The 26950-nt window shown below is 43.6% G+C and overlaps 1 long non-coding RNA gene across 13 annotated transcripts in view; it reads right to left on the reverse strand.

The window, feature by feature from the left end:
- The window catches only part of LOC144826311 (uncharacterized), a 1506634-nt gene that overhangs the window by 1459019 nt on the left and 20665 nt on the right, over window positions 1-26950 (reverse strand). For 12 of the 13 annotated variants that reach the window (XR_013609774.1, XR_013609778.1, XR_013609773.1 and 9 more), the window contains one exon: window positions 10646-10742. The exons of the other annotated variant lie outside the window; for it this stretch is intronic. This is a non-coding gene — a long non-coding RNA (uncharacterized LOC144826311). The remainder of the gene's footprint in view (window positions 1-10645; window positions 10743-26950) is intronic. 13 annotated transcript variants of the gene reach the window in all.

The raw sequence follows: 26950 nt of genomic DNA on the forward strand, positions 1-26950 counted from the left end.
CAGAGGGTGGCAGCCTTGAACCAGAGGGGGACAGTGATGATCCAGAGGGTGGCAGTGGCAAACCAGAGGGTGGCAGTGATGAACCAGAGGGTGGCAGTGATGAACCAGAGGGGGACAGTGATGATCCAGAGGGTGGCAGTGGCAAATGAGAGGGTGGCATTGATGAACCAGAGGGTGGCAGGGATGAACCAGAGAATGGCAGTGATGAACCAGAGGGTGGCAGTGATGAACCAGAGGGTGGCAGTGATGAACCAGAGGGGGACAGTGATGATCCAGAGGGTGGCAGTGGCAAACAAGAGGGTGGCAGTGATGAACCAGAGGGTGGCAGGGATGAACCAGAGGATTGCAGTGATCAACCAGAGGGTGGCAGCCTTGAACCAGAGGGGGACAGTGATGATCCAGAGGGTGGCAGTGGCAAACCAGAGGGTGGCAGTGATGAACCAGAGGGTGGCAGGGATGAACCAGAGGGTGCTGTGATAAACCAGAGGGGGACAGTGATGATCCAGAGGGTAGCAGTGGCAAACGAGAGGGTGGCAGTGATGAACCAGAGGGTGGCAGGGATGAACCAGAGGATGGCAGTGATGAACCAGAGTGTGGCAGTGATGAATCAGAGGGGGACAGTGATGATCCAGAGGGTGGCAGTGGCAAACCAGAGGGTGGCAGTGATGAACCAGAGGGTGCTGTGATAAACCAGAGGGGGACAGTGATGATCCAGAGGGTGGCATTGGAGAACCAGAGGGTGGCAGTGATGAACCGGAGGGTGGCCGTGATGAACCACAGGGTCGCTAACAGGCTGGACACGTAGAAACAACATGGTCACGACCGTTGCAACCACATAAGTAAGTTTGCATTCCTGAACTTGTACAAAACCCTCGCGAACTGGCAAAAACAGAAAATTCGTAAATTTGCACAAATTCGCGAATTTTGCGGATCGCGAGTTTGCAAATTCGCAAATTCGCGGACCGCAAGTTCGTAAAATTCGCCCATGCTTAATGTCAACCATTCTTTAGGAGATAAACTTTGGTTTTTATGTGACCCACTAGCAAGATATAGGCTAGCCCCATAGTGGCTATATTACATCATGTTAACCTCTACTACTTGTATATAAGTAAATCAGTAAATTGGTTGCTTTGAATAACACATAATTATATGTGTGTTCTATCTGCAGATATATCCGGAATACTGTTCATCGTTAGCGGGCCCCAAATCCAAGTATATACACACATTTGAGTAAGTAAATAGGAGGACAGGATAACCAGCGATATAATAGATGGGTTCACTCTTTAAGGAAGAACTAAAAGGAGATATACATATAAGTATATAATAGGTCTAAATGCCTTCATTATTTCTCTTTAGATCCCTATCCTGTGCCCTGTAATTTTCACAGGATACCAATGCTACTATCGATATAAATGTCCTCTGGTTGAATCAAACTAAATGAAGTGATTAACAAAAGTTAAAAGATTGGAAGACATTGTGTGTACAGTTATCTGAATTTATATAAATATATTGTACATATAAACTCAATTGACCCATAATGAAGGGAGTTTCTGATGTAAGCTCTACTATTATTTAAACAGATTGCACAATTGGAATATAAAAAGAATGAAAATGCTGCCTCAGCAAAATTATATTTAACCAGGTACATAGTCCCTTTTCAACTGTGGTAGATAACCTTAGTTGCTAATGTATTCTAGAAAGGAGGCTATTTCATCTAATGGCTTTCCATGTTTTAATAGCGCACCATTATTTTATATGTGTTTCTAGATACCACAATTTTGTTAACTTATCCTGTACTACGGAGAAGTTCCATATCCGGGCCTAACCACTGAAATTGAAGTCCAGAACGAATAATAGGTATATATAAACTCACAAGATAGGTTTATCTTTTTACTTAATATCCACTATGAAAGTAGAATTAAGGCAATACTGAAGGCAATGAAATATTTGTCTATTAGAGTAATTATGGATTCTCATTTATCATTCTCTTTGGTGAACTTTAAAGAATATATGTCACACTTTCACACTTTCCTTATATAACTCACAGGTGATCTATTATGTTTTAAGACATTTCTATAATCCTATGTCTTTTTTGTTATTATTTTGATTGGCGGTTCCAATGATATAAACAATGTAGGTAATGTATCTTATGATATCATGATGATAGTATGGATATAAAACATTTGTATAAACTCTATTTTGGTGCTATGGACGAAGCTATGAAAATAAAAGAAGCCTAATAAGCTCTAAAATATATCAGAAATGTAGGATCAGGCCAGAAATGTGTTGTAGTTTAGTTTGTTTTAATATTTGATTGTGTCCATTTTCTGTACCTTTTTTAGAAAAAGTTGAGACGGTTCACCTGAAGAAGACCTTAACGCCTTTAAACTGCTGTGTAACCCCTCCTTTAGGTTTCTAATAGAAAAATAATTTTGTTTGTGAAAAATAATTAGTGTGTTTTGATGTTTATATATGAAAAGAATCAAAATATAAACATAAAAAAGAAATATATATTTGATATATCTGATGAAATTATATAAAGAATATACAAAATTGAGTAAAGATAAATAATTTTGTATCAAAAGAACGAGTGCTTTAGTAATTCCAACAGTAAACAATCCTAATGTGCACTGTTTTCACATAAATCAAGGCCTGTTCTATGTAAATGTAAAATATATCTTGTGTTTAGCTAGTTGTTTACCCCATTAGAGGAGGAGGACCTAACCTTACTCGAAGAAGAGGATGAACCCCCAAGAAAGAAAAAGAGGAGAGCATTGTTTGGGAGTTCTTCACAATTCCAGAGCGGACCAAAAAAGTAAATGCTCAAAAGGTGACATGCACGGTATGTCCAAAGGTGCTGTCTCGGGGCTCCGAGTGCAAATATTCCTGCGGCACGTCCTCAATGTATAAACATTTGAGGATGATGCATGGAAACTGTCTTGCCAGAGCCGAATCAGCAAGACTGAAGAGTGCTGACGAAGGACAAGAGGCGCAGAAATCAACAATCCAACTTAGTGACAAGGTGCAGAATATTCCACCAACTGTGCCTGATTTTGCAAAAATTGCACTGTTATGTCCAAAGTGCAAAACTGTTTTGAGTTTGGGGGAGCAAGTAGTTAAAAAAATACTGGACACTATAAATAGTCATCATTGTTAATTTTTTTATTTCGTTCCTGCTGTTGCGCATTTTTTTTTGCTCATTTTTTTGTTAATTTTTGAATTTCAAAATGTAAAAAACACCAAAAAAACTACAAAATAGTTATAAAAATACAATAAAAATATAAAATAGTTTTTCAAAAAGAAGAAAAAAAATGGTTCTTACGGAACCAACTATTTTGGTTTAAAAAAGAAAAGCTATATGTTGTATGAATAAATGAGTCAATAGTTAGTGTCTGTGTGATTGCATTAGTGCGTATATAGTGTCTGAGTGTTTGGAAGAGTAAATGAATAGAGTTTGAGTGTATGGTTGCGGGCAAGAGTAGTGCCTGAGTGAATGGATGAGTGCATGGATAGTGACTGAGTAATTGCGTGAGTGCATAGGCAGTGCCTGGGTGATTGCATAAGTGCAGGGGTACTGCCTGGGTGATTGGATGAGTGCGTGGGTAGTGGCTAAGTGACTTTGTTTTTTAAATTTATTTTTATTTATTTAAGAAGTTTTCTATAGCGCCTAGGGTATCAGAGCGCTTTACATCAGATACATAGCAGATAATCACCAGATACAAAATAGAAGAGCGACATATTAGCAGAAGAACGCAAAATAAAAGATCGACACATTATAGTGCAGGGCAGTCTTAGTCTTCAGGATTCTTCGAAGTCTTAGAGCTGGAGCAGAGCGCGATGTCCGCAAGCTGCCCCGAGTGATCCTATCCACTCCATAGGGAGCGGTTGAGGAACAGGGTTTTGAGTTGGCTTTTGAATTCTACAAAGGAGGGAATGGTTCTGATGTGAGGGGGAATAGAGTTCCAGATTTCAGGAGTGCTTCTGGCGAAGGATCAATCCGCAGTTTTTTGTCTTATAGTTTTTGGTGGGATAAGTAGGAGGGAGTTTGAGCTTCTCAGGTTCCTGGTCTGGCCGGCTTTTTTTGAGTTTTTCACCAGATATTCGGGGTTGCCGGTGTGAAGGGCTTTTTGCGTGAAGCAGGCTGTTCTGCAGGTAATCTGCATTTGGACTGGAAGCCACTTAAGTTCCCTGAGTGCAGGGGAGATTCCCGATACCAGTGATCATTCTGGCAGCGGCATGCAGCGTTGTTTTGATGGGAACCAGATGCGATTTTGGAATTTCTGAGAGGACTGCGTTCCCATAGTCGAGTCTTTACAGTACCAGAGATTGGGTGGCTATTTTGAGATCACTGGCCAGAATTAAGGGTTTTATTTTGTTCAGTAGTCTGAAGTTAAGGAAAACACTGTTGGCCGTATTCTTAATGTGTCTTGTCATGTTCAGTTTTGGGTCTAGAGTGATGACTAGTGATTTGACAGAGTCTGCTAGAGTGAGATTCCCATTGAGCGCATCGACGACCTTTAAGCATTCGGCAATTTGGGGGTTATCTTGCTTATTCGAGATGAGGAGTGTCTCAGTGTTGTCAGGATTTAGTTTAAGGTGGTTGCATGTCAACCAGTGTTGGACATCTCTCATTACATCATTGAGTCTTTGAATGTCTTTGAGTGAGGTAGTTTCCAAATAAATCTAATTATCATCAGCGTAGAGATGGAAGCGGATGTTGGCTTTTCTGAGTAGTTTGGAGAGAGGTTCCATGTAGATGTTAAAGAGTTGCGGTGATAGCACCGAGCCTTGGGGGACGCCCTTGTTGATTTGTTGGATTTCGGAAGTGAAGTTTTTTATTTTTATTTTTTGTGTGTGATTGTGTAGAAAGGAGGAGAACCATTGGAGGACTACTACGCCAAGACCAGCTCTTTCTTAGAGAGCCCTTATGAGGAGCTTGTGATCTACCATCTCAAATGCTGCCGAGAGGTCAAGGAGAATGAGGAGGCAGCATTGGTCAGAGTCTAGTGATCCGTTTATATTGTAGATGGTGTTGAGGATCGCTGTTTCTGTGCTACGGCCTTTTCTGAAGCTAGACTGTTGGGGGTCCAGGAGATTGATGTTGTCCAGGTGTTGGGTTAGATGTTGTAATACACATCTTTCTAGGGTTTTTGATAGAAGGGGGAGGTTCGACATAGGTCTAAAGTTGTTCAGCTCCGTAACATCTAGGCCGGGTTTTTTCAACAGAGGTGTGACTTGTCCCTTTTTAAGGCAGTCTGGAACGACTCAATTTTTCAGGGAGCTATTTATGATCGTGCACCAAAGCGAAGCTAAGGCGCGCTTCAGTTTTTTGGTCAGTAGGAGAGGTATGGGATCTAGGACATGAGCTGAGGGTTTGGAGATGGAGAGCAGCGTGACTATCTTAGTTTCTTGAATGAGGCGGAAACTTACCCAGGAATTGAACAGGTACCAGGAGAAAGATCAAGCGTCCCAGACGTGATGCTCTTCATGGGGTGCGTGTTGTTGATGTCCAGTGAGAGTTCGATGTTTGTGATCTTATCATTGAAGAAGTTGGTGAAGTTGGCACAGAGTTCTTTGGACGCCTGTTTAGAGGATGCTATAGAGCTCCTTGGGTCTGTTTTTGCACTGTCCAGCGCCAAATAGAAAAAGCTGGAATTCTTGTTTTTGATGTGATTGTTGTACTTCCTACGGGCTGATTTGAGATGATCACGGAGGATGGAGGTAGGGTTATTTCTCCACTTTCTTTCCTTGGCTCTTAGTTTTCTCCTTTCAGAATTGAGGTAGGAGTTGAACCATGATCTGGATGGAATGGCTCAGCTTTTTTTTCAGCTTTAGGAGAGCTAGCTGGTCAAGCATGGACACTTGCTTTGCGTTGTAACACTCGGTGAGCTCATTTGTGGAGAGGTGGTCGTTGGTGTCGGGAAGAAGCGAGCTTATCCGTTCTTCAAGGACTACCATGGGATCTGAGAGAAGTTTTTCAACCATTTGGGGGGGGGGTCTTGCATAGGCGTTTGAAAGAGAGTTAGTTGGTTGATATACCAGTCCACGGGGAGTAGGTGATTGATTGTGATTGTGTTGCTTTGAGCGATGATGGCATCCAAGGTGGCTCCTTTGTAGTGCGTCTCCTCCGTGCAGTTTTGGGTTAAATTGTTGTCACAGAGGAGACTGGATAGCGTTTGGATTAGCGAGTTGTTAGTTTCATTCCACCGCAGGATAAGGTCGCCAAGAATTAGATTATTGGCATCTCCGAGTGCACCATGAGCTATCAGGTCAGATAAGTGCTCCCTGAATGCGGAGGTGTTGCCTGGTGGATAATAGAGAAGGTGGCAGAGCAAAGTTCCATTATCGTTGGTCTTAATGTTGGTTGCGAGATATTCAAATGTGTTGTAATTGTAATTTATGGATGATAGCTACCCCTCCCCCTCGCTGGTCTTTTCTGTCTTTGTTAATGATGGAAAACCTGTGGGTACAAGCATGTCTAAGCATAGTGAGGAGAGCTCGTTGAGCCAGGTCTCCGTGAGGAACACAATGTCGATGTCATGCGAGAGGATGGCCTCTGCTAGTTCAGTTGCATGCATAGAAGCTGACCTGCAGTTGATGAGCAAGCAGTTGGTGAAAAGCTCTTTGTTGCTGGGGGTCTTTTCTTTGGGCGCCCTAGGTAGGGTGTTGAGGAAGGGCGGTCGCGGGGGGTTTGTGCAGGGAAGGTCTTTTCGGAAACCTGTGATTTTAGATTTAGGGGTGTCAAAGGGAGGTGTGTCATATGAGGAGGCTAGATCTGCTGTTTCATTGTCAGACATAGTTGCTTCTGTCCCAGTGGGTCTTGAGGTCCGGGGTTTGCTATCGGTATTTGAGCGTCTCTGAGCCCTAGTGGGAAGGGCTGAGTTTCTTAAGGATTTTTGTGGCCAGGGTTCCGTGTCCAATTTTGGGAGTCTCTGAAACCAAGTTTTGTGGGTTTCTGAGGGCCAAAAAGAGGCTCTTGTGGCTGTTGGTTTTGGAAGTAGAGGGAACCCAGGGAGGGGATTGGTGGGGTCTGCGTGCCTTATCTAGGTTGGTGAGGATTTCGGACAAGCCCCTGGAGATTGAGTCTATCTGGTTTTCTAGTAACGCGAGATGCTGCACCACGGAATCGTGGGAGGGGGTGGGGGCATCTTGGGGGATTCACCTTATGTGGTGCAGGTTGGGTTTATGGAGTGTTGTCTATTACTCATTATGTAGGACAAGTTGTCACCTATTGGAATCCTGTGAAGTGGTGAATTGGGTCATGATATGAATTCGAACTTCTGAGATTTGTGTGGGAACTAGTGAGGTTAGGGGTCACTGTCGGCGGAGCTCGTTCGTGGGGCTGCGGTGGGTGCTCCAATTTGGGAGTGGATTTGTAGTTTCATTAGAGAGTTGTAGAGCATGCTTAGTAGGGGTACTGTAGTGTGAGGTGACTCGGGGGAGGCAGGGGCATGGAGCGGGGTGGTTTGTGTTCCCTTTTGGGACTGATTTGCTGTTGGTGGGAGCTGGGTTAAGGCGGGTTGAGGCAGGTGGGGGAGAGTGGATGGTATTGTGGGGAAGAAGGATTCGAAGGCCTCTAGGTTCTCATTGTTTGCCTGAATGAGGACAGTGCCGTTAATGTGGATGGTCACATACGTGATCCCTCTTCTTGACGAGCGATTAGGCAGCAAGGATGTTAATTTGCAGCTGTGTGGTGTGGATGTGGTTTTGGTGATGTAAAGTTGTGCTCTGAGAGTGGAGATTCAGTCTTCTGGTCTCTCCTTGTGGAAAATTAGGTCCATCTTAATCAGGCCTTTGGATGAGGAGTGGTAGATGACTGTAAATGGGGTTTCTCTGTGTTGTCTGATTAATTTCTGTTTGAAATTTCGTCTCAATTTAGCAGAAAGGTAGGGGGAATTTAATATGTATGAGTTCAAGCTGTGAGGTTTCAGATCGGTTGGTACGGATTGGATGGGGTGAGTTGGCGTGTCAAGAGCCATAGTGGGAAGTCTGCACAAAGGGGGATCAAGCCTTTGAAAGGGAGTTTAAGGGAGTTAAGGCAGATCAGCACTGAGTGAATTAGATGTTGAGTTAAAGGTCGTCGCCGGTGGCGGTACTGGGGTGCTGACTTTGGGAGTCCACCTTTTTATGGGCCTCTGGGTCAAGAGTGGATAGGTCAGCTACTATTGATATGGGCGCAATAGTCCTAAACTTATGGGTAAAGGGCTGGACAACTTCCTCTTGCTTGGTGGCCCTTGTGGCGGGTTGGTTTCAGAGCCTGTTTTGAATTAGACTTGGGGCTCCGATGGTCGGGTGTCGGCCATCTTAAGGCCAGGCAAGGTCCTGAGAGGGATAGTAGCTCCGTGTAGGGCTTATGCTCTAATTTCAAAAATCTTCTTTTGTTCGTGGTGGAAGCCAATGATATCCCCTTATGTAGAGCCCTTGCTTCTGTTATTAGGCTATTGGGTCTTGTCTGGTTGTAGGCTGTGGCTCTTTGTGCTCTAGGGGGCGCCCATCATGAGGCTAGGCAGCCTCAGCTGGGGGTGTGGGGCTCCCTGAGGTAATTGTGAGCTCTTGAAAAGGTTCCTACTTCGTTAGGGACAGAAGGGATCCTATCACATGGTGTCCCGTGCCGTAAAGGTATAAAGAGCCTGTCTTTGAGGATGAAGCGGAACAGCAAGGGTTAGGAATCCGCCATCTTACAGTCAGGCGGAATCGAAGGGAGAAGTTGCGCTTCTTTCGGGACTTGGACACGCTGCAACACCATTCTGGGTCACTTCTGGACAGATTCCTAGGGGTGTGAGGCCTCTGATTTTATGGCTGGGTGCCTTGGGGCTCGGCGAGCCCTATTCCTCGATGGTATGGTCGCGCATGGGGGCCATTTTGAGGCCAGTCATCTTATACGTAGATCTTTCCGAGTTCAGGATCTGTAGCCCTTGCTCAAGCATGAGCACTTGTCTGGAACATGAGCACTCGTCTGGAGCATGAGCACTTTGTGTGTGCAGGGGTAATGACTGAGTGCTTTGATCAGTGCATGGGTACTGCTTGAGTAAAAGGATGACTGCAAGAGTAATGCCATGATAATTGGATGACTGCCTGTGTAGTGCATGAGTCATTGCATGAGTGCATGGGTAGTCCTTGAGGGAATGGCTGAGTGCACAGGTAGTGCCTGAGTGGCTGGTTGAGTGCAAGAGTAGTGTCTGAGTGATTGCATGTCTGCATGGGTAGTGTCTGGGTGATTGCAGGAGTCCATGGGTTGTGCCTGGGCGATTGCATAATCGCAGGAATAGTGTGTGAGTGATTGGATGAGTGCATGGGAAGTACGTGAGTGGAAGCATGGGCCCAAAGGTAATGCCTGGGTCATTGGATGAGTGAATCTGTAGTGCCTGAGTAAATGGATGAGTGCAATGAGTAGTGTCTGAGTGAATGCTTGAGTGTAGGAATAGTGCCTGAGTAATTGTGTGAGTGCATGGGCACTGCCTAGGTGATTGCATAAGTGCAGGGGTACTCTCTGGGTGATTGGATGAGTGCATGGATAGTGCCTGAGTGACTTTTGGAGAGCAACAGTAGTGCCTAAGTCATTGCATGAGTGCATGGGTAGTGCCTGGGTGATTGCATGACTGCAGGGGTAGTGCCTGGGTGATTGGAAGAGTGGGTGCTTAGATCTGTGAATGGATATTGCCTGAGTAAAAGGATGACTGAACGAGTAATGCCTCGGTCATTGGATGAGTGCATGGGTAGTGACTTAGTGAATGGTTGAGTGCAAGAGTAGTGCGTAAGTCATTGCATGAGTGCATGGGTAGTGCCTGGGGGATTGCATGAGTGCAGGGGTAGTGCCTGGGTCATTGGATGAGTGGGTGCTTAGATCTGTGCTTGAGTACTGCCTGAGTAAAAGGATGACTGAAAGAATAGTGCCTGGGTCATTGGATGAGTGTGTGGGTAATGCCTAAGTGAATGGTTGAGTGCAAGAGTAGTGTGTAAGTTATTGTATGAGTGCATGAGTAGTGCCTGGGTGATTGCATGAGTGCAGTGGTAGTGCCTGGGTGATTGGATGAGTGCAGGGTAAATACCTGAGTGAAAGTATGTGTGAAAGGATAATGCCTGGTTGATTGGATGAGTATATGGGTAGTGCATGAGTGAATGGTTGAGTGCAAGAGTAGTTGCTGAGTAATTGCATAACTGCATGGGTAGTGCCTACGTGATTGCACGAGTGCATGGGCAGTGCCTGGGTGATTGCATGAGTGCAAGAGTAGTGCCTGAGAGAATGGATGAGTGCATGGGTGCTGCCTGAGTGAATGGTTAAATACAAGAGTAGTGCTTGGGTGATTGGATGACTGCATCGGCAGTGCCTGGGTGATTGCATAAGTGCAGGGGCACTGCCTGGGTGCTTGGATGAGTTAATGGGTAGTGCCTGTGTGAAAGAAAGAATGCAAGGGTAATGACTGTGTTTTCCTATTAGTGCAAGACTTGTGCTTCAGAGAATGGATAAGTAAATGGGTAGAGTCTACATGAAAGGATGACTGCCTTCCTGATTACATGAGCAACAAAATGATAATTTTCAAGTAGTGTAAAGGACCAACAATATTTATATTAAAAACAAATAACATATAATTAAACTTTAAGCATTTTTTCACGTTATCATGCATATTATAATATACATTCTTACCTTTTAAGCAAATTAGATACATTACTCAGTAGAAGTTCTTTAGAGAAGCATTCTCCTAAACAACATTAAAACTATTTTCAAACTTCAACAGTACATACTGTAAAGAAGAAGAAAAACTGTTATTTAATGATAATATATTACAGACATTATAATATTATATTTTTAGAAACACATCATAAATGTAGAATTACATAGCATTTTCAGATTCCTTTTTTTGCTGTTCTCAGATTGCACTTAGCTACACCATGCACAGTGATTTCAATGTAGTATCATCATTGAACAGCGGGGAAAAAATAATCAAATTGATTGTAGAAAAAAAATCCGCGTAAAGCATAATTTTCAATATGTGTAGCTATGTGTTTTTCTAACTACACTTTGTTAATTACTTCCTTCATCTACATTAACTCTATTATGTATCTCAAATACATTTGCCAAAAATAGATTCTCATTTATATCTGGTACAATATAGACAACAAATATATAAACTATTTGCTTTTAAACACAATTTTCTAAATGCAATATCAATTACCGCAAAGAGCAATCCAAACACTAATTATAAGTACTAATAGTTTGCACTCCAGTCTACTTTCTGTTCAAATCTTCCCAATAGGCCGAATGATGTACTCAAAACTTTGGCTTCAAAAATAACAAAGATGAATTTGGTAATTAATAAGGCAATCTAGGTTTGATTTCCAAGTGGGTATCATTGCAATGTATCCATCCTTTATTACACTTCAAAAACACAGTATAATGTCCAGATGTTGTAGTAGGTCCATCATGGAAAAAAATAGCCAGTGCTATAAAAGTTTGTCCTGAAATAGAGAGTTGACTTGCCTTAAACATGTAAATTTTCGTTTTTAATTTGCTCTACAATGTTGTAGCATTACAATGAGATATTTTCCAAATCTTTGTATATGTAATGTAGACAACATCTCTGATCTAAAATGCAAACACCTCATATCCTGATTGGCTGTTTTTATTAATTTGTTAAAAGGTACTGATTTGCAGTCTGGTATCGACAAGTATATGAAGCGCTCGGTTTGTATTTCAGTGTTAAAAGTAAATGAACACTCTACACATTTATGATCCCATCTGTAATTTAGTCCAAATACGTTTTCAATCTGTATTCCTTCATGTTCTAATACTCCAGGCATAAGGATTAGACATTTTTGTGCATCTTGTTGTATATTAAGAGTAAATGTCAAAGAACCAGTACATATATCCAAAAGATGCTGAATACCAGAAGCTGTATGGATTGTACTTCTGTCAGTTACTAACTGTTGAAACACATGATGTAGTAAAGAACAGAATCTTTTTTCATGATTTCCCAATGAAGATCTTGTAGATAAAACACAACATTCAGAATCACATTAGCATAACAGTCGATACCTGAACGATTTTCCAACTGGTATCCTACAATGTAATCAACAGTTTACATTTTGTTTTACTTTTCACCTTCAATTTCTCTTCATTTGTTTTCTTTTTTTAAAGTGGAGTGGTGTGGCTCACTGGTTAGAGGCGGCAGACCCGTAAGCAGAGAACGGCCTGGGACCAGGGTTCAATTCCCGACACGGCAGGGTCGTGAACCAGGGTCAAAACGAACTCGATAATTATCGCCTCGGTGCCTACTCTAACCAGGGAACACAATCGGCAACTCTGGGCATTAAGCTTGCCTCATCTCTACAACGGCCCCCCACAGACGCCGGGGATGCCTGGTTTCACCTTGGAGATACCCAGAAAGGGACCATCTCACAGGGAAAACCAGGACGGGTTCCCCAGCGGTCTTCAGCGCCAGGATACTCCATGGAGTCGCTTAGCGCTTTACAAGTACACCCACATTTACATTTACATTTACCTCGGTTGCATCTTTGACATATTTCCACCTTGGACACACTATTAGTTTCTCATATATGGGGTATTCACTTAAATCAGGAGCATACAGTCTTCTTAAACAATTATACTCTCACACAATTTTCATCAGCACTAAACTTTTTGTCATCAAAATCTATCAAATACAAACCAGACAATGTTCTTACTCGAGTCAATGCAACATATGTGTTGTAATCTCCTCTTTTTCCTTACCCCAGTGGTTCATCCCTACCCTCTCCTCCACATTCCCCAGTGGACTCTTCCTCTGGAGTCTATCTTAAAATGTTGATGTTGTTCTGTTAACGGTCCTTCGGATAGTGGATGGCAATAAAAGAGGTTCTAAGTCTTACCTCCTTACTTCTAACACTGGTGATGAACTACTGCATACAGGGCAGTCCTTGCCATTTCCCCTTTGTTTGCTCTCTCCATAATGCAGCAGAGGACCTGTACAGAAGGAAGTTGAGTCTGACGTTATGTTGTCAGCTTCTCCATGGTTCAAGTTATCGGTGAAAACTGGCGAATTTTCCATTTTTTAATAATTATAGCTAAGTCACTGTGGTCCTGTGACATTTTTACTCCCCTCTCTTGCACTATAAAAATTTTATAAAATCACCTGCTGCTTAAGCGGGATTTGAACCCCTCCAGGCTCCTGAGTGATTACCGGCGCCATATTGGGTGTGGGGCTGAACTGTACACTAGTGAATGCCATTTCCCTTCACGCTCTAGTGGCTGGCTGGCTGCTTTGCGACCGCCTATTTAGGACTGGGCTTTGCAGGGGCGCGGGACTCAAGACTGGAACTACTGACATCGCGCTGACCCGCGCTGCGGCAAGTTATTGGTGAAAACGGGCGAATTTTCAGTTTTTTAATAATTATAGCTAAGTCACTGTGGTCCTGCGACATTTTTACTCCCCTCACTTGCACTATAAAATTTTTATAAAATCACCTGCTGCTTAAGCGGGATTTGAACCCCTCCAGGCTCCCGAGTGATTACCGGCGCCATATTGGGTGTGGTGCTGAACTGTACAGTAGTGAGCGCCATTTCCCTTCACGCTCTAGTGGCTGGCTGGCTGCTTTGCGACCACCTATTTAGACAAGGCTATACAAGCGTGCAGCGCACGCGCGCAGCGGGCGCGCCAGAGGCAAGCCTGTCTGCGCCCATCCGCGCCACGGACACGGCCAGCGCCAGCCATGCTGCTCGATCCTTTACAGAACTAGGATAGATAAAATATTCCAGGGAACAGCTACTGGAAATAGGCAATAAAGTAAGTGGAGGGCACATCCAGCCTTCCTCAGGAACAGGTCAGGCCAAATATCTTCTGAACTGTGGGATGATCAACTGTAGATCCCTAGTCAAGCACCATTTTGAAGTTTGCTGCTTGTTGGAAGACATGAATCTGGACGCTCTCTTTCTAACGGAGACTTGGACTAGCCCTGACTCCTCTGTAGAAATGGGATTTGCATGTCCAGAGGGCTATAAAGTCTTTCATAAACCCAGGCTTGTGGGGAGGGGAGGAGGGGTAGGGGTCATTTTTAAAGAGGATTGGAACTTTGCGCCGCTAGAGATAGATGAAGTTAAAGGAATAGAAATCCTGGATTTTTCTGTGCAAGAGGCTAAAGGTAGGCTGCTCTCTGGAATGATCTGCTACAGACCCCCTGGACAGGACACACACTTCCCTGCACTCTTGGATACAATTACCAATTTGAGCCTAACCCATTCTAGGATGGTCATTATGGGCGATTTTAATCTATGGGATAATGGCAGTCTGGCAGCCATCTACGAGATCTGGAAAGTTCCTGTCGGAACCTTAACTTACATCAACTGGTTCAGCAACCCACTCATCTAGGGGGGCATATGCTGGATCTTCTGTTCGCTCTGGAGACAGAGACAGAGGTGATAGAGGTATTGCCACAAACCTGGACTGACCACCATCTGATCCACTTTAGGATCCAGTTTCCTAGCCCTAGGAGCGACAACACCTGCTCTGTTACATACAGAAGGGGTAGAGAGTGGGCCAAACTGGGTAGGAACAATCTACTGCCTTTCATTAATGTAAATCTTTTCTCCCCTTCCATCACGGTAGAGGAGAATTATGAAGCTTTTTGTAGCCACATAACTAATAGTTTGGACCCCATAATTTCTATAAAGAGTTTAAAAAATAGGAAGAAAACCTCAGCCCCCTGGTACAGCGAGGAACTAAGACTACTACGCTCGACTTGTAAGAAAGCAGAGAGGAAATGGAGGAAGACCTACTCTGTATCAGATAAAATAGCCTTGCAGTTGGTATTAGCCACATATAAAAAGGCTTTGCTCTGTCCAAATCAAACTTCTATGCTAATTCCATTCTACAAGCCTCCAATAGTACAAAAGCTCTGTTTCAAATTGTCATGCCCAGTAGGCACAAGCAAGAAGGTAGCTGCCTCGCAAGAACTTTGCGAGGAGATTGCTGCTCATTTTAAAGATAAAATTGCGAAAATTGTCGGAGACCTTGACCTTAATAACAGCAGCGACCTGGATAATTCCGCTCGGGGACCAGATGAAGTGGTCCAGGCAAATATCTCCCTGGACATTTTTCCCGCCCTTACTGCCGACTCTTTTAAAATCTTGGCTAACAGCGTGTCCTCTGGTTCCCCACTCTATCCTCTTCCGCATAAAATCTGGAAAACTGTAGGCCATGGAACGTTCCCCTGGTTACAACAGATTTGCAGTCAATCTCTGGAAGTGGGAGTTGTTCCGGAGGCATGGAAGTTAGCAGTAGTAACACCTTTTCTAAAAAAACATCATTAGACCCCAATACACCAGCAAATTTTAGACCTATCTCTCTCGTGGGAGAGGTGTGGCGCCGCGGCCAGGGCGACTGACGCTGGAATCTGGGGACCACGGTTCGATCCCCGGCTCCGGCGGCAGGTTAGCCCAGCACCATGTGACTCTGGGCAATAGCTCGCTTAATCTTCCCGACGGCCCCCAGCGCCTAGAGACCCTTACGGGTGATTGTGCGCTTTACAAATGTGGACTTTACTTTACTTTACTCTTGCCTTATCCAATTAAAATCCTGGAGAAAGTAGTCAGAAAAAGCCTCTCTTGTTATCTGGAGGACAACCATCTGCTGGATAGAGACCAATTTGGAGTCCGTCCAGGTCATGGCACAGAGACCGCCTTGGCGACCGTACTGGACAATCTGCGGATGCGAGCCGACAATGGGAGTGACACCATTTTGGTGCTACTCGATATGTCGGCCGCATTCGATACAGTGAGCCATGTAATATTGTTGGAAAGGCTGGAGAGTATAGGGGTGTCAGGTCAGGCTTTAAAATGGCTGAGATCTTACCTATCAGGAAGACAGCAGATGGTGAATCTGGCACCTTTCACCTCTAGTAAGTCTTCAGTGCAATATGGTGTACCGCAGGTCTCTGCGGTCAGCCCTGTCCTGTTTAACATCTACCTTCAACCTCTGTTCCCTATAATTAAATCTTTCGGCATTGACCTGGTCAACTATGCCGATGACACTCAACTGGTGTTCTCCCCTGAGGGGAGACAAGCAGTGTCGATGGACCTCTTCCAGGAGTGTATGCGGCAGACGGCTGGATGGCTCAGGATTAACTCCCTACAATTTAATGGTGGGAAGATTGAGGTGGTTTACTGCTCTATGGCCAGATTGTCCTAACAGTTATCTCTGGAGTTCAGGCTCACACCTGAAGAGGAACCTCTTACTCCAGCTAAAACGGTGCGAAACTTGGGAGTCTGGGTGGACAGCAACCTTCAAATGGAATCACAGGCTAATAAGACTGTGGGGGTATGTCTTTCCTTGATGCGTATGCTACGCCAGATCCTTCCACTACTCCCTAAAGATACGCGCGCCTTGGTAGTGAGGAATATAGTGCTGAGTAGGCTGGACTACTGCAACTCCCTGTATCTGGGAGCGCCGCAATACATCTTTCAGGGGTTGCAGAGAGTCCAGTCCATGGCGGCAAAGATGGTGCTGAATAGACAACTTAGGTCCTCAACAGTGCTGGCCTTGAGAGAACTTCACTGGTTGCCCATCAAGGAAAGGGTACATTTCAAATCACTTTGCATTGTATTTAGAGCTGGGCACAACTTAGGTCCTATCCCGTTATGAGAGAAATTTACTTGGTATAATCCAAAAAGGCAGCTTCGATCCTCTAGTACAGGCCTGTTGGCGACTACTAGATTTAGGCGCTCCAGGATGGGGGGGAGGGCCTTTAGCATGGCGGCCGCCCTACTATGGAATGGGCTACCACAGAACATTAGACAGGCCATCTCGCTGACGGATTTCAGAAAGAGCCTGAAAACCTGGCTCTTCCCTAGGACTGACCTTTAATATTGCCCCTACGGTAGCTCCGGTTTGCGTGTAGGTTGATTTTTCTAAGTCTGAGCGCCAGGATTCCCGTAGGGTGACAGTTGCGCTATATAAAAGCTCAATTCAGTTCAATTCAACAATGGCGTCCCGTGACTGACAGTGACTGCCTCCGGGGTCATGAAGATTGTTAGTCTCCTCTAGAGAGCTGTTGTCCTCTTCAACAGGTTCCTGTCACCGTTTCCTAGCTTTCTGCCTTGGTGTGAGAAGGAGCCACTAATGCGCAGGGCATGCACACTGGGTGCGATCATCTCCTCAGAATTGTGCATGTGTGAGGTGGAGCTGCTCACCGCCAGGCTTGTTTGTGACTGCAGCGAGGGAGCGTGTCGTCTCCTCAGCACAGGCATTCTTCGGTTCAGCCACCGGAATTGCCGTCTCTGTGAGTTGAGGAGCTTGCGCAAGGGGTTTCAGCTTTCTCACTCTAAACATACTGCCCGAGGGTTTGAAGTGCAACGCCAGACCCTGTGTTTTACCAGTCAATCCAGACGCCGAGGGTCAAGCTTTTGCTTCTTAATCCCTCACAGTAGGTAGGATTTTTGGAAAATGCATGCGCAGTGGCATTTCGTTTACTGAGGAGTGTTTCTGTTAACCTCTATTGTGACTCACCTCATTTGCATGAGCTAAGCACTGGGCACTCAGGGGCTCTCTGTTATCCTGTAAGAACGAAGGGGAATATTTTAGATGTTTCCAGCTTTTCGCGGACTTGCACATTCAGGGCATAGTAGTGTGCTAGCCTGATATCCTCCACTTAATAAGTGAACCTTCTCTTTTATGTGAAAGTTTTTTTTGCGCTTTGTTGGTTCAGCGTAGAGACTTAGGCCACACTCCTGAGTGTAGGAGCTGTGGTAGTACACAACGTCTCCTCTGTTCTGTAATCTTTAGAATTTAATTCTCTGTGCATTGTGCTCCATGCTTAGCACCCTCTCTTTTTTGCATGTTGATGGCCACAGCTAGCATGATTCAACCCCCATCTTTTCTAAATGAGAGTGGTGAGCCAGAGATAAATTGGAATGACTAGGTCAAGCTGTTCAAATCTTACCTGATTGCAATTGGGGTGAACGGTTCTCTCCTTTGCGCAAACAGCACATATTACCACATAATTTGAGGGTTTATGGGTGGAAAGTGTAAGAGTTACTGCCTGAACCTCAGAATGAAGCAGAAGGGAAATGGGAGCATTGGACATTTTTACCAACACCATGCTCAAATTAGAAAATCACTTTGGAGTCAAAATAAATGTGGTGTTGGGACGCCATAAGTTTTTCTGCAGAACACAAGGAAAACAAGAGTCAGTTACCAATTACATTGCAACTTTAAGGGACCTAAGCCAATTGTGTGACTTTGGGACCCTCACTGGTTCTCCTATAAGGGACCAGCTGGTACTTTGCACGAACAATGTACGCATACAGGAAAAGTTGCTAGCCAAAAACCCCAACCTCAGGGAAGCAGTTGCCATTCCTCAATCAGTGGAGCACACTGCTAAGTGTATCAAAGGGACGTGTGTAGAGAAAATTACCCCAACTTCAGAGAGGGTGGGGGAAAGGAAGGGGGTTTTGTAAAAGAGGTGAATCGTATCACTCCCAGTGAAAAGAAATGTGTCTTCTAGGTAAAAAGGTGAGTGTGCTACTGGGGTGTAAGCACATCCCTGCGGAGGGCACACATATGGTTCAAGGTGCGGGAAGCAACAATGAATTCCAAAAAGTAGTTCAATAAAGTTCCATGAATTCAAAGTTTTCGAATTTTATTCATTCATTAGTGTTGAAATGTATCTCATATTTCGATCATATGGATCATCAAACGGTCAATTTTAGCAACTGGCTCCAATGCATTTCGGACGAAGGTCCTTTGTCAAGGAGCACTACAACAAAAGAATATACAATGAATACAAATCAGTGCGAAAACTGAGATGACAGCGTGTAAAAGACGTGAGAAAACGTTAAAGTGAGTAAACCTCATGCACCCTTGATGCGAGTTAAAGGAACAATAAACAATGAAGTTACAAAGGTAAGTGAAAAGAGAGTCTTCCTAGTATATTGGTAGTGATGGGAGTGTGAACGAAGCTATAAAACGGGAAAACGTGCTGAATAAGAGAGTACTATAAAGATGTGCAACTTAAACCAGGTTGTGAAAAATGAAGGCTGTAAAACGTGAAAACTAACGGCTCGATGAAACGAGGCTTACGTAATCATGGGTAGAGGTGCGGTCATGCGTGGAATTCTAAACCGCGGGGTAACAAAGTGAAAGCTTAATGAGAACTTACTAGATCGGAGGGTTAACCGGTGGCTCCAAGAAGCCGGTACGGGTGCTACGCGAAGTGCGTGCAGAGTGCTATGAACATTAGAAAAGGTGCATGGAAATAGAAGACGGGTGAGAAGAGTGGGCTAAAGGAGTGAACCGCGGGCGGCCATCTTAGAAAGGGGACAAAGTGATATAGTAAACAAGCGGGTTGTGCAAGACTGGGGTAAAAACATGCAGCAGAACGGAATGTAATGCAACAAAAAACATTCATGTAACAGGTAGCAGCTTAATTCAGTGCGGTCATTAAGCCCAAATGGTTTCTGTGACTGCAATCTGTAAATCCAGGATGTTTCTCTTTGTAGAAGGGTTTTGTTATTATCCCTCCCTTCAGTTTTGGCAACTATTTCAAGAACCAAAAATTTGAGCTGGGCCACATTGTGGTTGGCCTCATTAAAGTGCATAGCGACGTTGGATTTGGAGTTGTTAGTGCGAATATTAGATTTATGTTCGTTCAACCTGGTCTTGATTTTCCTACTGGTCTACAAAGAGAAACATCCTGGATTTACAGATTGCAGTCACAGAAACCATTTGGGCTTAATGACCGCACTGAATTAAGCTGCTACCTGTAACATGAATGTTTTTGTTGCATTACATTCCGTTCTGCTGCATGTTTTTACCCCAGTCTTGCACAACCCGCTTGTTTACTATATCACTTTGTCCCCTTTCTAAGCTGGCCACCCGCGGTTCACTCCTTTAGCCCACTCTTCTCACCCGTATTCTATTTCCATGCACCTTTTCTAATGTTCATAGCACTCTGCACGCACTTCGCGTAGCACCCGTACCGGCTTCTTGGAGCCACCGGTTAACCCTCCGATCTAGTAAGTTCTCATTAAGCTTTCACTTTGTTACCCCGCGGTTTAGAATTCCACGCATGACCGCACCTCTACCCATGATTACGTAAGCCTCGTTTCATCGAGCCGTTAGTTTTCACGTTTTACAGCCTTCATTTTTCACAACCTGGTTTAAGTTGCACATCTTTATGGTACTCTCTTATTCAGCACGTTTTCCCGTTTTATAGCTTCGTTCACACTCCCATCACTACCAATATACTAGGAAGACTCTCTTTTCACTTACCTTTGTAACTTCATTGTTTATTGTTCCTTTAACTCGCATCAAGGGTGCATGAGGTTTACTCACTTTAACGTTTTCTCACGTCTTTTACACGCTGTCATCTCAGTTTTCGCGCTGATTTGTATTCATTGTATATTCTTTTGTTGTAGTGCTCCTTGACAAAGGACCTTCGTCCGAAATGCATTGGAGCCAGTTGCTAAAATTGACCGTTTGATGATCCATATGATCGAAATATGAGATACATTTCAACACTAATGAATGAATAAAATTCGAAAACTTTGAATTCATGGAACTTTATTGAACTACTTTTTGGAAATCATTGTTGCTTCCCGCACCTTGAACCATATAAGTGTGCCCTCCGCAGGGATGTGCTTACACCCCAGTAGCACACTCACCTTCTAACCTTTTCGGACGCATTAGAACAGTTGCGTCACCTGCAGGAGCACCTTCACATTGTACTTTAAATTTGATTACCTTTCCCATCCAACCTTCTTTGCGTCAACCACTGTGCGCCTTGGCCTTACCCACTCAGTAGTATTTCTCTGGCACTGTTCTCAAGGCCGGCTGCACACATCCTTCAACATGCAATACGATGAGATTTCAAAATCTACGGAAGCACGAGCTGAAATTCTAGCATTTGACACCGACGCAACAGAGAGAATATACGCACTCATCAATGAAGACCTAACCCAATCTTCAACCAGCAGAACGAAAGAACAATGCATCAAACAACTTCTGTACCTTTCGAAGCGACGCATTAATCAGAAACTCCATGCGAATACGCTGATCAAATATCACAAGGTACTCCGCATTCCCCGAGGCCTACGGATCGCCCTGAAACCGTCTCTGTGTAAAAATTCAAAAACATTCATTGAAAGATGGAATGCCATCCTGAATAAATGTAGTCTGGACATTATACTTCTTATCGTTGAGGAATTGTCGGGCATCCTGACGGAATTGACTCATGAAATTGATACCATTGAAAACGAATTGAAAGACTCAATCACTGCGGAAGAATTAGCCACAACTCTTGAAGAAATCAACATTCAACTAGACAGACACACAAAAGAGATTAATGAGCGTAAAATACGCAAATTCCGCAGAGACACCTTGGACTACAAATTAGGTGAGGTGTACACGTGGGCGGATGTCTACGCCCAACGCCGCAGAAATAAACCGTTCAATCCTAACACCGACACCTCATCGTCTGGGAGTGACAATACAAACCGTCCACCTAAGAGAACCCCGACGGGGGCATCAACCTCCGTTGTTCCCTCCAGTGGAGCATCCTCAACACAAAACATTGATTCAACCACCATTGTACCTTTTTTAGAGGTAGGTCCAGACAAAACCGCAGACCCAGACGGGGCAAAAGGGCCGGAAAAAGATCGCGAAGACTCCCAACAATCTTCAAAGACCAGACAGAAAGCCAAGAAGAATCGCTAGTCATTAACATCTCCAATGTTACACTTACAAATCACGAAACAAGAATCCTTCAAAAAGGCACATCTTTTGTCCCTACCAGCGACACCAACCTACTTGAACTCGATGTGAGTACCTTTAAACTCACCAGAAAACTGAGATTGAGGCATTTCTTTGAAAACGTGGTAGAGCCAACCAAGGATCCTAAACCTGATCAACTTATGGGTTTACGACCTTCCAGTAGCTTCATGCCTCCCATCAGCCATAAAAGCATTGACACCTTCGAGAGTCTTGTAAAACAGGACATCTCCACGATTAATTTTCGAAAAAAAACCCGGAAAAACTTCACCAATAAAGATATGGACATCCTTAAAAACATTGCCAGAAACCCCGCCATTAAATGTTTGAAAGCTGACAAGGGGGGCGCCCTTGTCATTCTCAACACAGAATTATATGACCGTAGAACACAAGAACACGTAACGGACCCCAACACATACTTACCTTTGGATGGCAACCCCACCAGTGACTACAAAACGGAACTACTAAAAATCATTGACAAAGCCACAGCTGATGGAACCATAGATGATCGAACCAAAAAATACCTCATCGTGGAACATCCCAAGAGTCCTTCCATTAGGATGTTACCCAAGATACACAAAAACTTGATGGACCCTCCATTTCGCCCCATCGTCTCCACCAGAGGTTCGATTCACGAACCTACGGGGAAATTCATAGACCGTTACCTGCAACCCATAGTCTCCAATTTACCTAGCTACATTAGAGATACCACAGACCTTTTGAACAAACTTTCCACTATTGAGATTCTTGAAAACGAAAAATTAATTCTATGCACAGCTGATGTAAAGAGCCTTTACACATCTATTCCCCATGATGGAGGAATCAACGCGGTAGAACAAGCCTTACTCCGATCAGACATCAGCAAATCTCTGAAACCTTTCATCCTTGAGCTCATGATATATACCTTGTATCATAGCTACTTTAAACACGCAGAAAAATGGTATTTACAGATGTCCGGAATGGCCATGGGAAATTGTGCAGCGCCTACCTATGCGAACCTATACATGGGCAATTTTGAGCTGAACCACATTCATAATGACACCAACTGGACAAACAACCTTAAACTGTACGTACGTTATATCGACGATCTGCTTTTCATTTGGAAAGACTCCAAAGAGAAGTTAGAACTTGCTTTGACAGACCTTAACACCAAAGATGATAGAATTGAATTCACTTGGACCATCCACCACCAGGAGATAGCATTTCTAGACGTTCTCATCAAACTAACCACTCAAGGAATTCAAACTGACCTATTCCGTAAACCGACGGATCGCAATAACTCTCTACTCTTTAGCAGTTTTCCTCAAAACTCTCTGAAGAGACATTTGCCCTACAGCCAGATGTTAAGAGTCACTCGAATAGTTTCCGACCCTGACACCAGAACGACCCAAATCAAATCCATGGCATCAAGATTTCACAGTAGAGGATATCCTGATGAAGTCCTTAAGGAAGCTATTGATCGAACCTCTACAATTTCTCGACTGGAAGCTCTACGAAGCACCCCCAAAAACAACGACAAAAGAATGGTACTCGTCTCGAGATCTTCCACTTCGAGTAAATGTTACAAAAACATTATATTGAAACACTGGCGCATCTTATCTTCTGAACCTGATTTTGGGGACCTCTTCAAGGATCCCCCAATCTTCGCCTACACCCGCCCAATGAACTTCAAAGAAATCCTATCGAAAAATTCAACCACTCCCACATCTGTTCAACACACTGGAACTCGCCCTTGCCATCATTGCAACAATTGCAATAATATCATTAGAGGTAACATTGTCAACCACCCCATGAGAGGTTTCACCATCAAACTCAATGTGGACGCAACTTGCGACTCATCAAACCTTATTTACCTCCTAAAGTGCCCATGCGGCAAAATTTATGTGGGAAAGACCAGTAGGAAAATCAAGACCAGGTTGAACGAACATAAATCTAATATTCGCACTAACAACTCCAAATCCAACGTCGCTATGCACTTTAATGAGGCCAACCACAATGTGGCCCAGCTCAAATTTTTGGTTCTTGAAATAGTTGCCAAAACTGAAGGGAGGGATAATAACAAAACCCTTCTACAAAGAGAAACATCCTGGATTTACAGATTGCAGTCACAGAAACCATTTGGGCTTAATGACCGCACTGAATTAAGCTGCTACCTGTAACATGAATGTTTTTTGTTGCATTACATTCCGTTCTGCTGCACGTTTTTACCCCAGTCTTGCACAACCCGCTTGTTTACTATATCACTTTGTCCCCTTTCTAAGATGGCCGCCCGCGGTTCACTCCTTTAGCCCACTCTTCTCACCCGTCTTCTATTTCCATGCACCTTTTCTAATGTTCATAGCACTCTGCACGCACTTCGCGTAGCACCCGTACCGGCTTCTTGGAGCCACCGGTTAACCCTCCGATCTAGTAAGTTCTCATTAAGCTTTCACTTTGTTACCCCGCGGTTTAGAATTCCACGCATGACCGCACCTCTACCCATGATTACGTAAGCCTCGTTTCATCGAGCCGTTAGTTTTCACGTTTTACAGCCTTCATTTTTCACAACCTGGTTTAAGTTGCACATCTTTATGGTACTCTCTTATTCAGCACGTTTTCCCGTTTTATAGCTTCGTTCACACTCCCATCACTACCAATATACTAGGAAGACTCTCTTTTCACTTACCTTTGTAACTTCATTGTTTATTGTTCCTTTAACTCGCATCAAGGGTGCATGAGGTTTACTCACTTTAACGTTTTCTCACGTCTTTTACACGCTGTCATCTCAGTTTTCGCGCTGATTTGTATTCATTGTATATTCTTTTGTTGTAGTGCTCCTTGACAAAGGACCTTTGTCCGAAATGCATTGGAGCCAGTTGCTAAATTGACCGTTTGATGATCCATATGATCGAAATATGAGATACATTTCAACACTAATGAATGAATAAAATTCGAAAACTTTGAATTCATGGAACTTTATTGAACTACTTTTTGGAATTCATTGTTGCTTCCCGCACCTTGAACCATATAAGTGTGCCCTCCGCAGGGATGTGCTTACACCCCAGTAGCACACTCACCTTCTAACCTTTTTGGACGCATTAGAACAGTTGCGTCACCTGCTGGAGCACCTTCACATTGTACTTTAAATTTGATTACCTTTCCCATCCAACCTTCTTTGCGTCAACCACTGTGCGCCTTGGCCTTACCCACTCAGTAGTATTTCTTCTAGGTAAAAGACACGATGGGATTGGAAGTATTATTCTTATTTATCCTAAATTAGGGGTGGGTGGAATTTGCGTAATCGCGTTACGCAAATCTCCGCGAAAGGGTAAAAAATCTCCACGAACATGCAGAAACTCCGCAAACACACGGAATTGCTGTTCACTATGCTTTTTTCCTGTTCACAATTGCTGTTTGCGTGCTCGGGGGAAATATCTCATGAACACGCATTTTTAGAATGCGAACAAGCAAATAATTTCGCAGTCGGGGAACGCAGAATTTTGGGCAATTTCGCTTTCTCCGCGGAAGTACCCAAATTCCGCGGGCGGAACGGAATTTACTGCCCAGGCTTATCCTAAATGTGATGTGATGCTCAATAAGAATGTTATCAAATTTATTGGGATTGCAACATCAGAAAGAGTTAGGGATAATCCTTGATCCCAGTAACCAAGTACAGGTGCTCTTGTTGGATGATACCGACCATATACCCAACAGACGGATACGTCTTCATCAGATAGCGAGACCACAGACAGATCACAACAGCTTTACACACAGAGGAAAACAACGGGCACCACGGAAACATCAAGAACAGCCACAGAGGAAAACGTAGAGCAATCGACCTCAGGCCAGGCTTTTTTGGAAGTGGGCCAACAAGAAAGAGAAGACCCAGGAGGGCAAAAAGAAAAAGAACATCCGAACACAGGAAGTACAGTCGCTCCGAAGAAGGACAAGCAGAAGACTATCAAAGAAACTTAGTAATTAATATCTCTGACTACAGATTAACATCACTGGGAATCAGATTACTGCAAAAAGGAACATCATTTGTCCCCCACATCTGACACCAACCCATTGGTATTAGGAGTGAGTTTATATAAACTCATGAGAAAACTATGTTTAAGGAATTTCTTTGATAATGTCATCCCAGACCAACCTTTGAAAGAACCGGATGAATTGCGAGGATTAAAGGTGAAAAGTACTTACATAGCTCCTTCAAGCCACAAAACATTGGATTTATTTGAAACATTGGTCAGACAAGACATATCCAGCATCAATTGTAATATTCAGAAAAAGAAAAATGTCACGCAAAAAGAAAGGGACATATTAAGAAGATTAGCTGACAATCCGAATATTGTATGCCAAAAAGCAGACAAAGGAGGAGCACTGGTAATAATCAACAGAACCCAGTATGAGTCTCGCGTGGAAGAACACATCGCAGACAAAACCACCTACATGAAGTTAAAGAGCAATCCGACTAGAGAATTTACCATCTTATTGAAAGACTTGGTCACCAGAGCTTATGAGAGTGGAACCATCAAAGAAAAAACGAGCCCAACACTTTACATGGTCCCCAAAATCCACAAGAATGAGGTGGACCCGCCTTACAGACCTATTGTTTCAACGTGTGGAAGTGTTCATGAGTCAGTGGGTCAATTCATTGACAAGTACTTACAGCCAAGTGTCAAAAAAATAAGATCATACATCAAAGATACTACGGATTTCCTACTGAAGATCAAAGAGAGACAATCAGACTCGTGGGAAAACATGATATTATGTACAGTGGATGTAAAATCTCTATATACTTCGATTTCACATTCAATGGGGTTGGAAGCAATGGAACATACGTTGGTACACACAGATTTGGAGACTCCCATGCAAATATTCCTAATGGAATTAATACATTATACTCTGTATCAAAGTTATTTTTAATGGCATAATGAGTGGTATCTACAGCTCACTGGAACATCTATGGGCAATTGTACAGCACCAACCTATGCTAATCTGGTTATGCAAATATGCAAACATTTGAGGAACAACATATTCTATCAAACCCACTGTGGAAAGATCAAATTAAAGCTTATTATCGATACATTGATGATATATTCTTGGAATGGGCAGGAACAGAAGATCAAGCAAAAACAATGTTAGAGACATGGAATTCAATAGACGATCGTATACAATTCACAAGTGAAATATCAAAGAATGAAATCACATTTTTG

The sequence above is a fragment of the Lissotriton helveticus genome, chromosome 3_2, assembly GCF_964261635.1.
Source record: "Lissotriton helveticus chromosome 3_2, aLisHel1.1, whole genome shotgun sequence".
Lineage (NCBI taxonomy): Eukaryota > Metazoa > Chordata > Amphibia > Caudata > Salamandridae > Lissotriton > Lissotriton helveticus.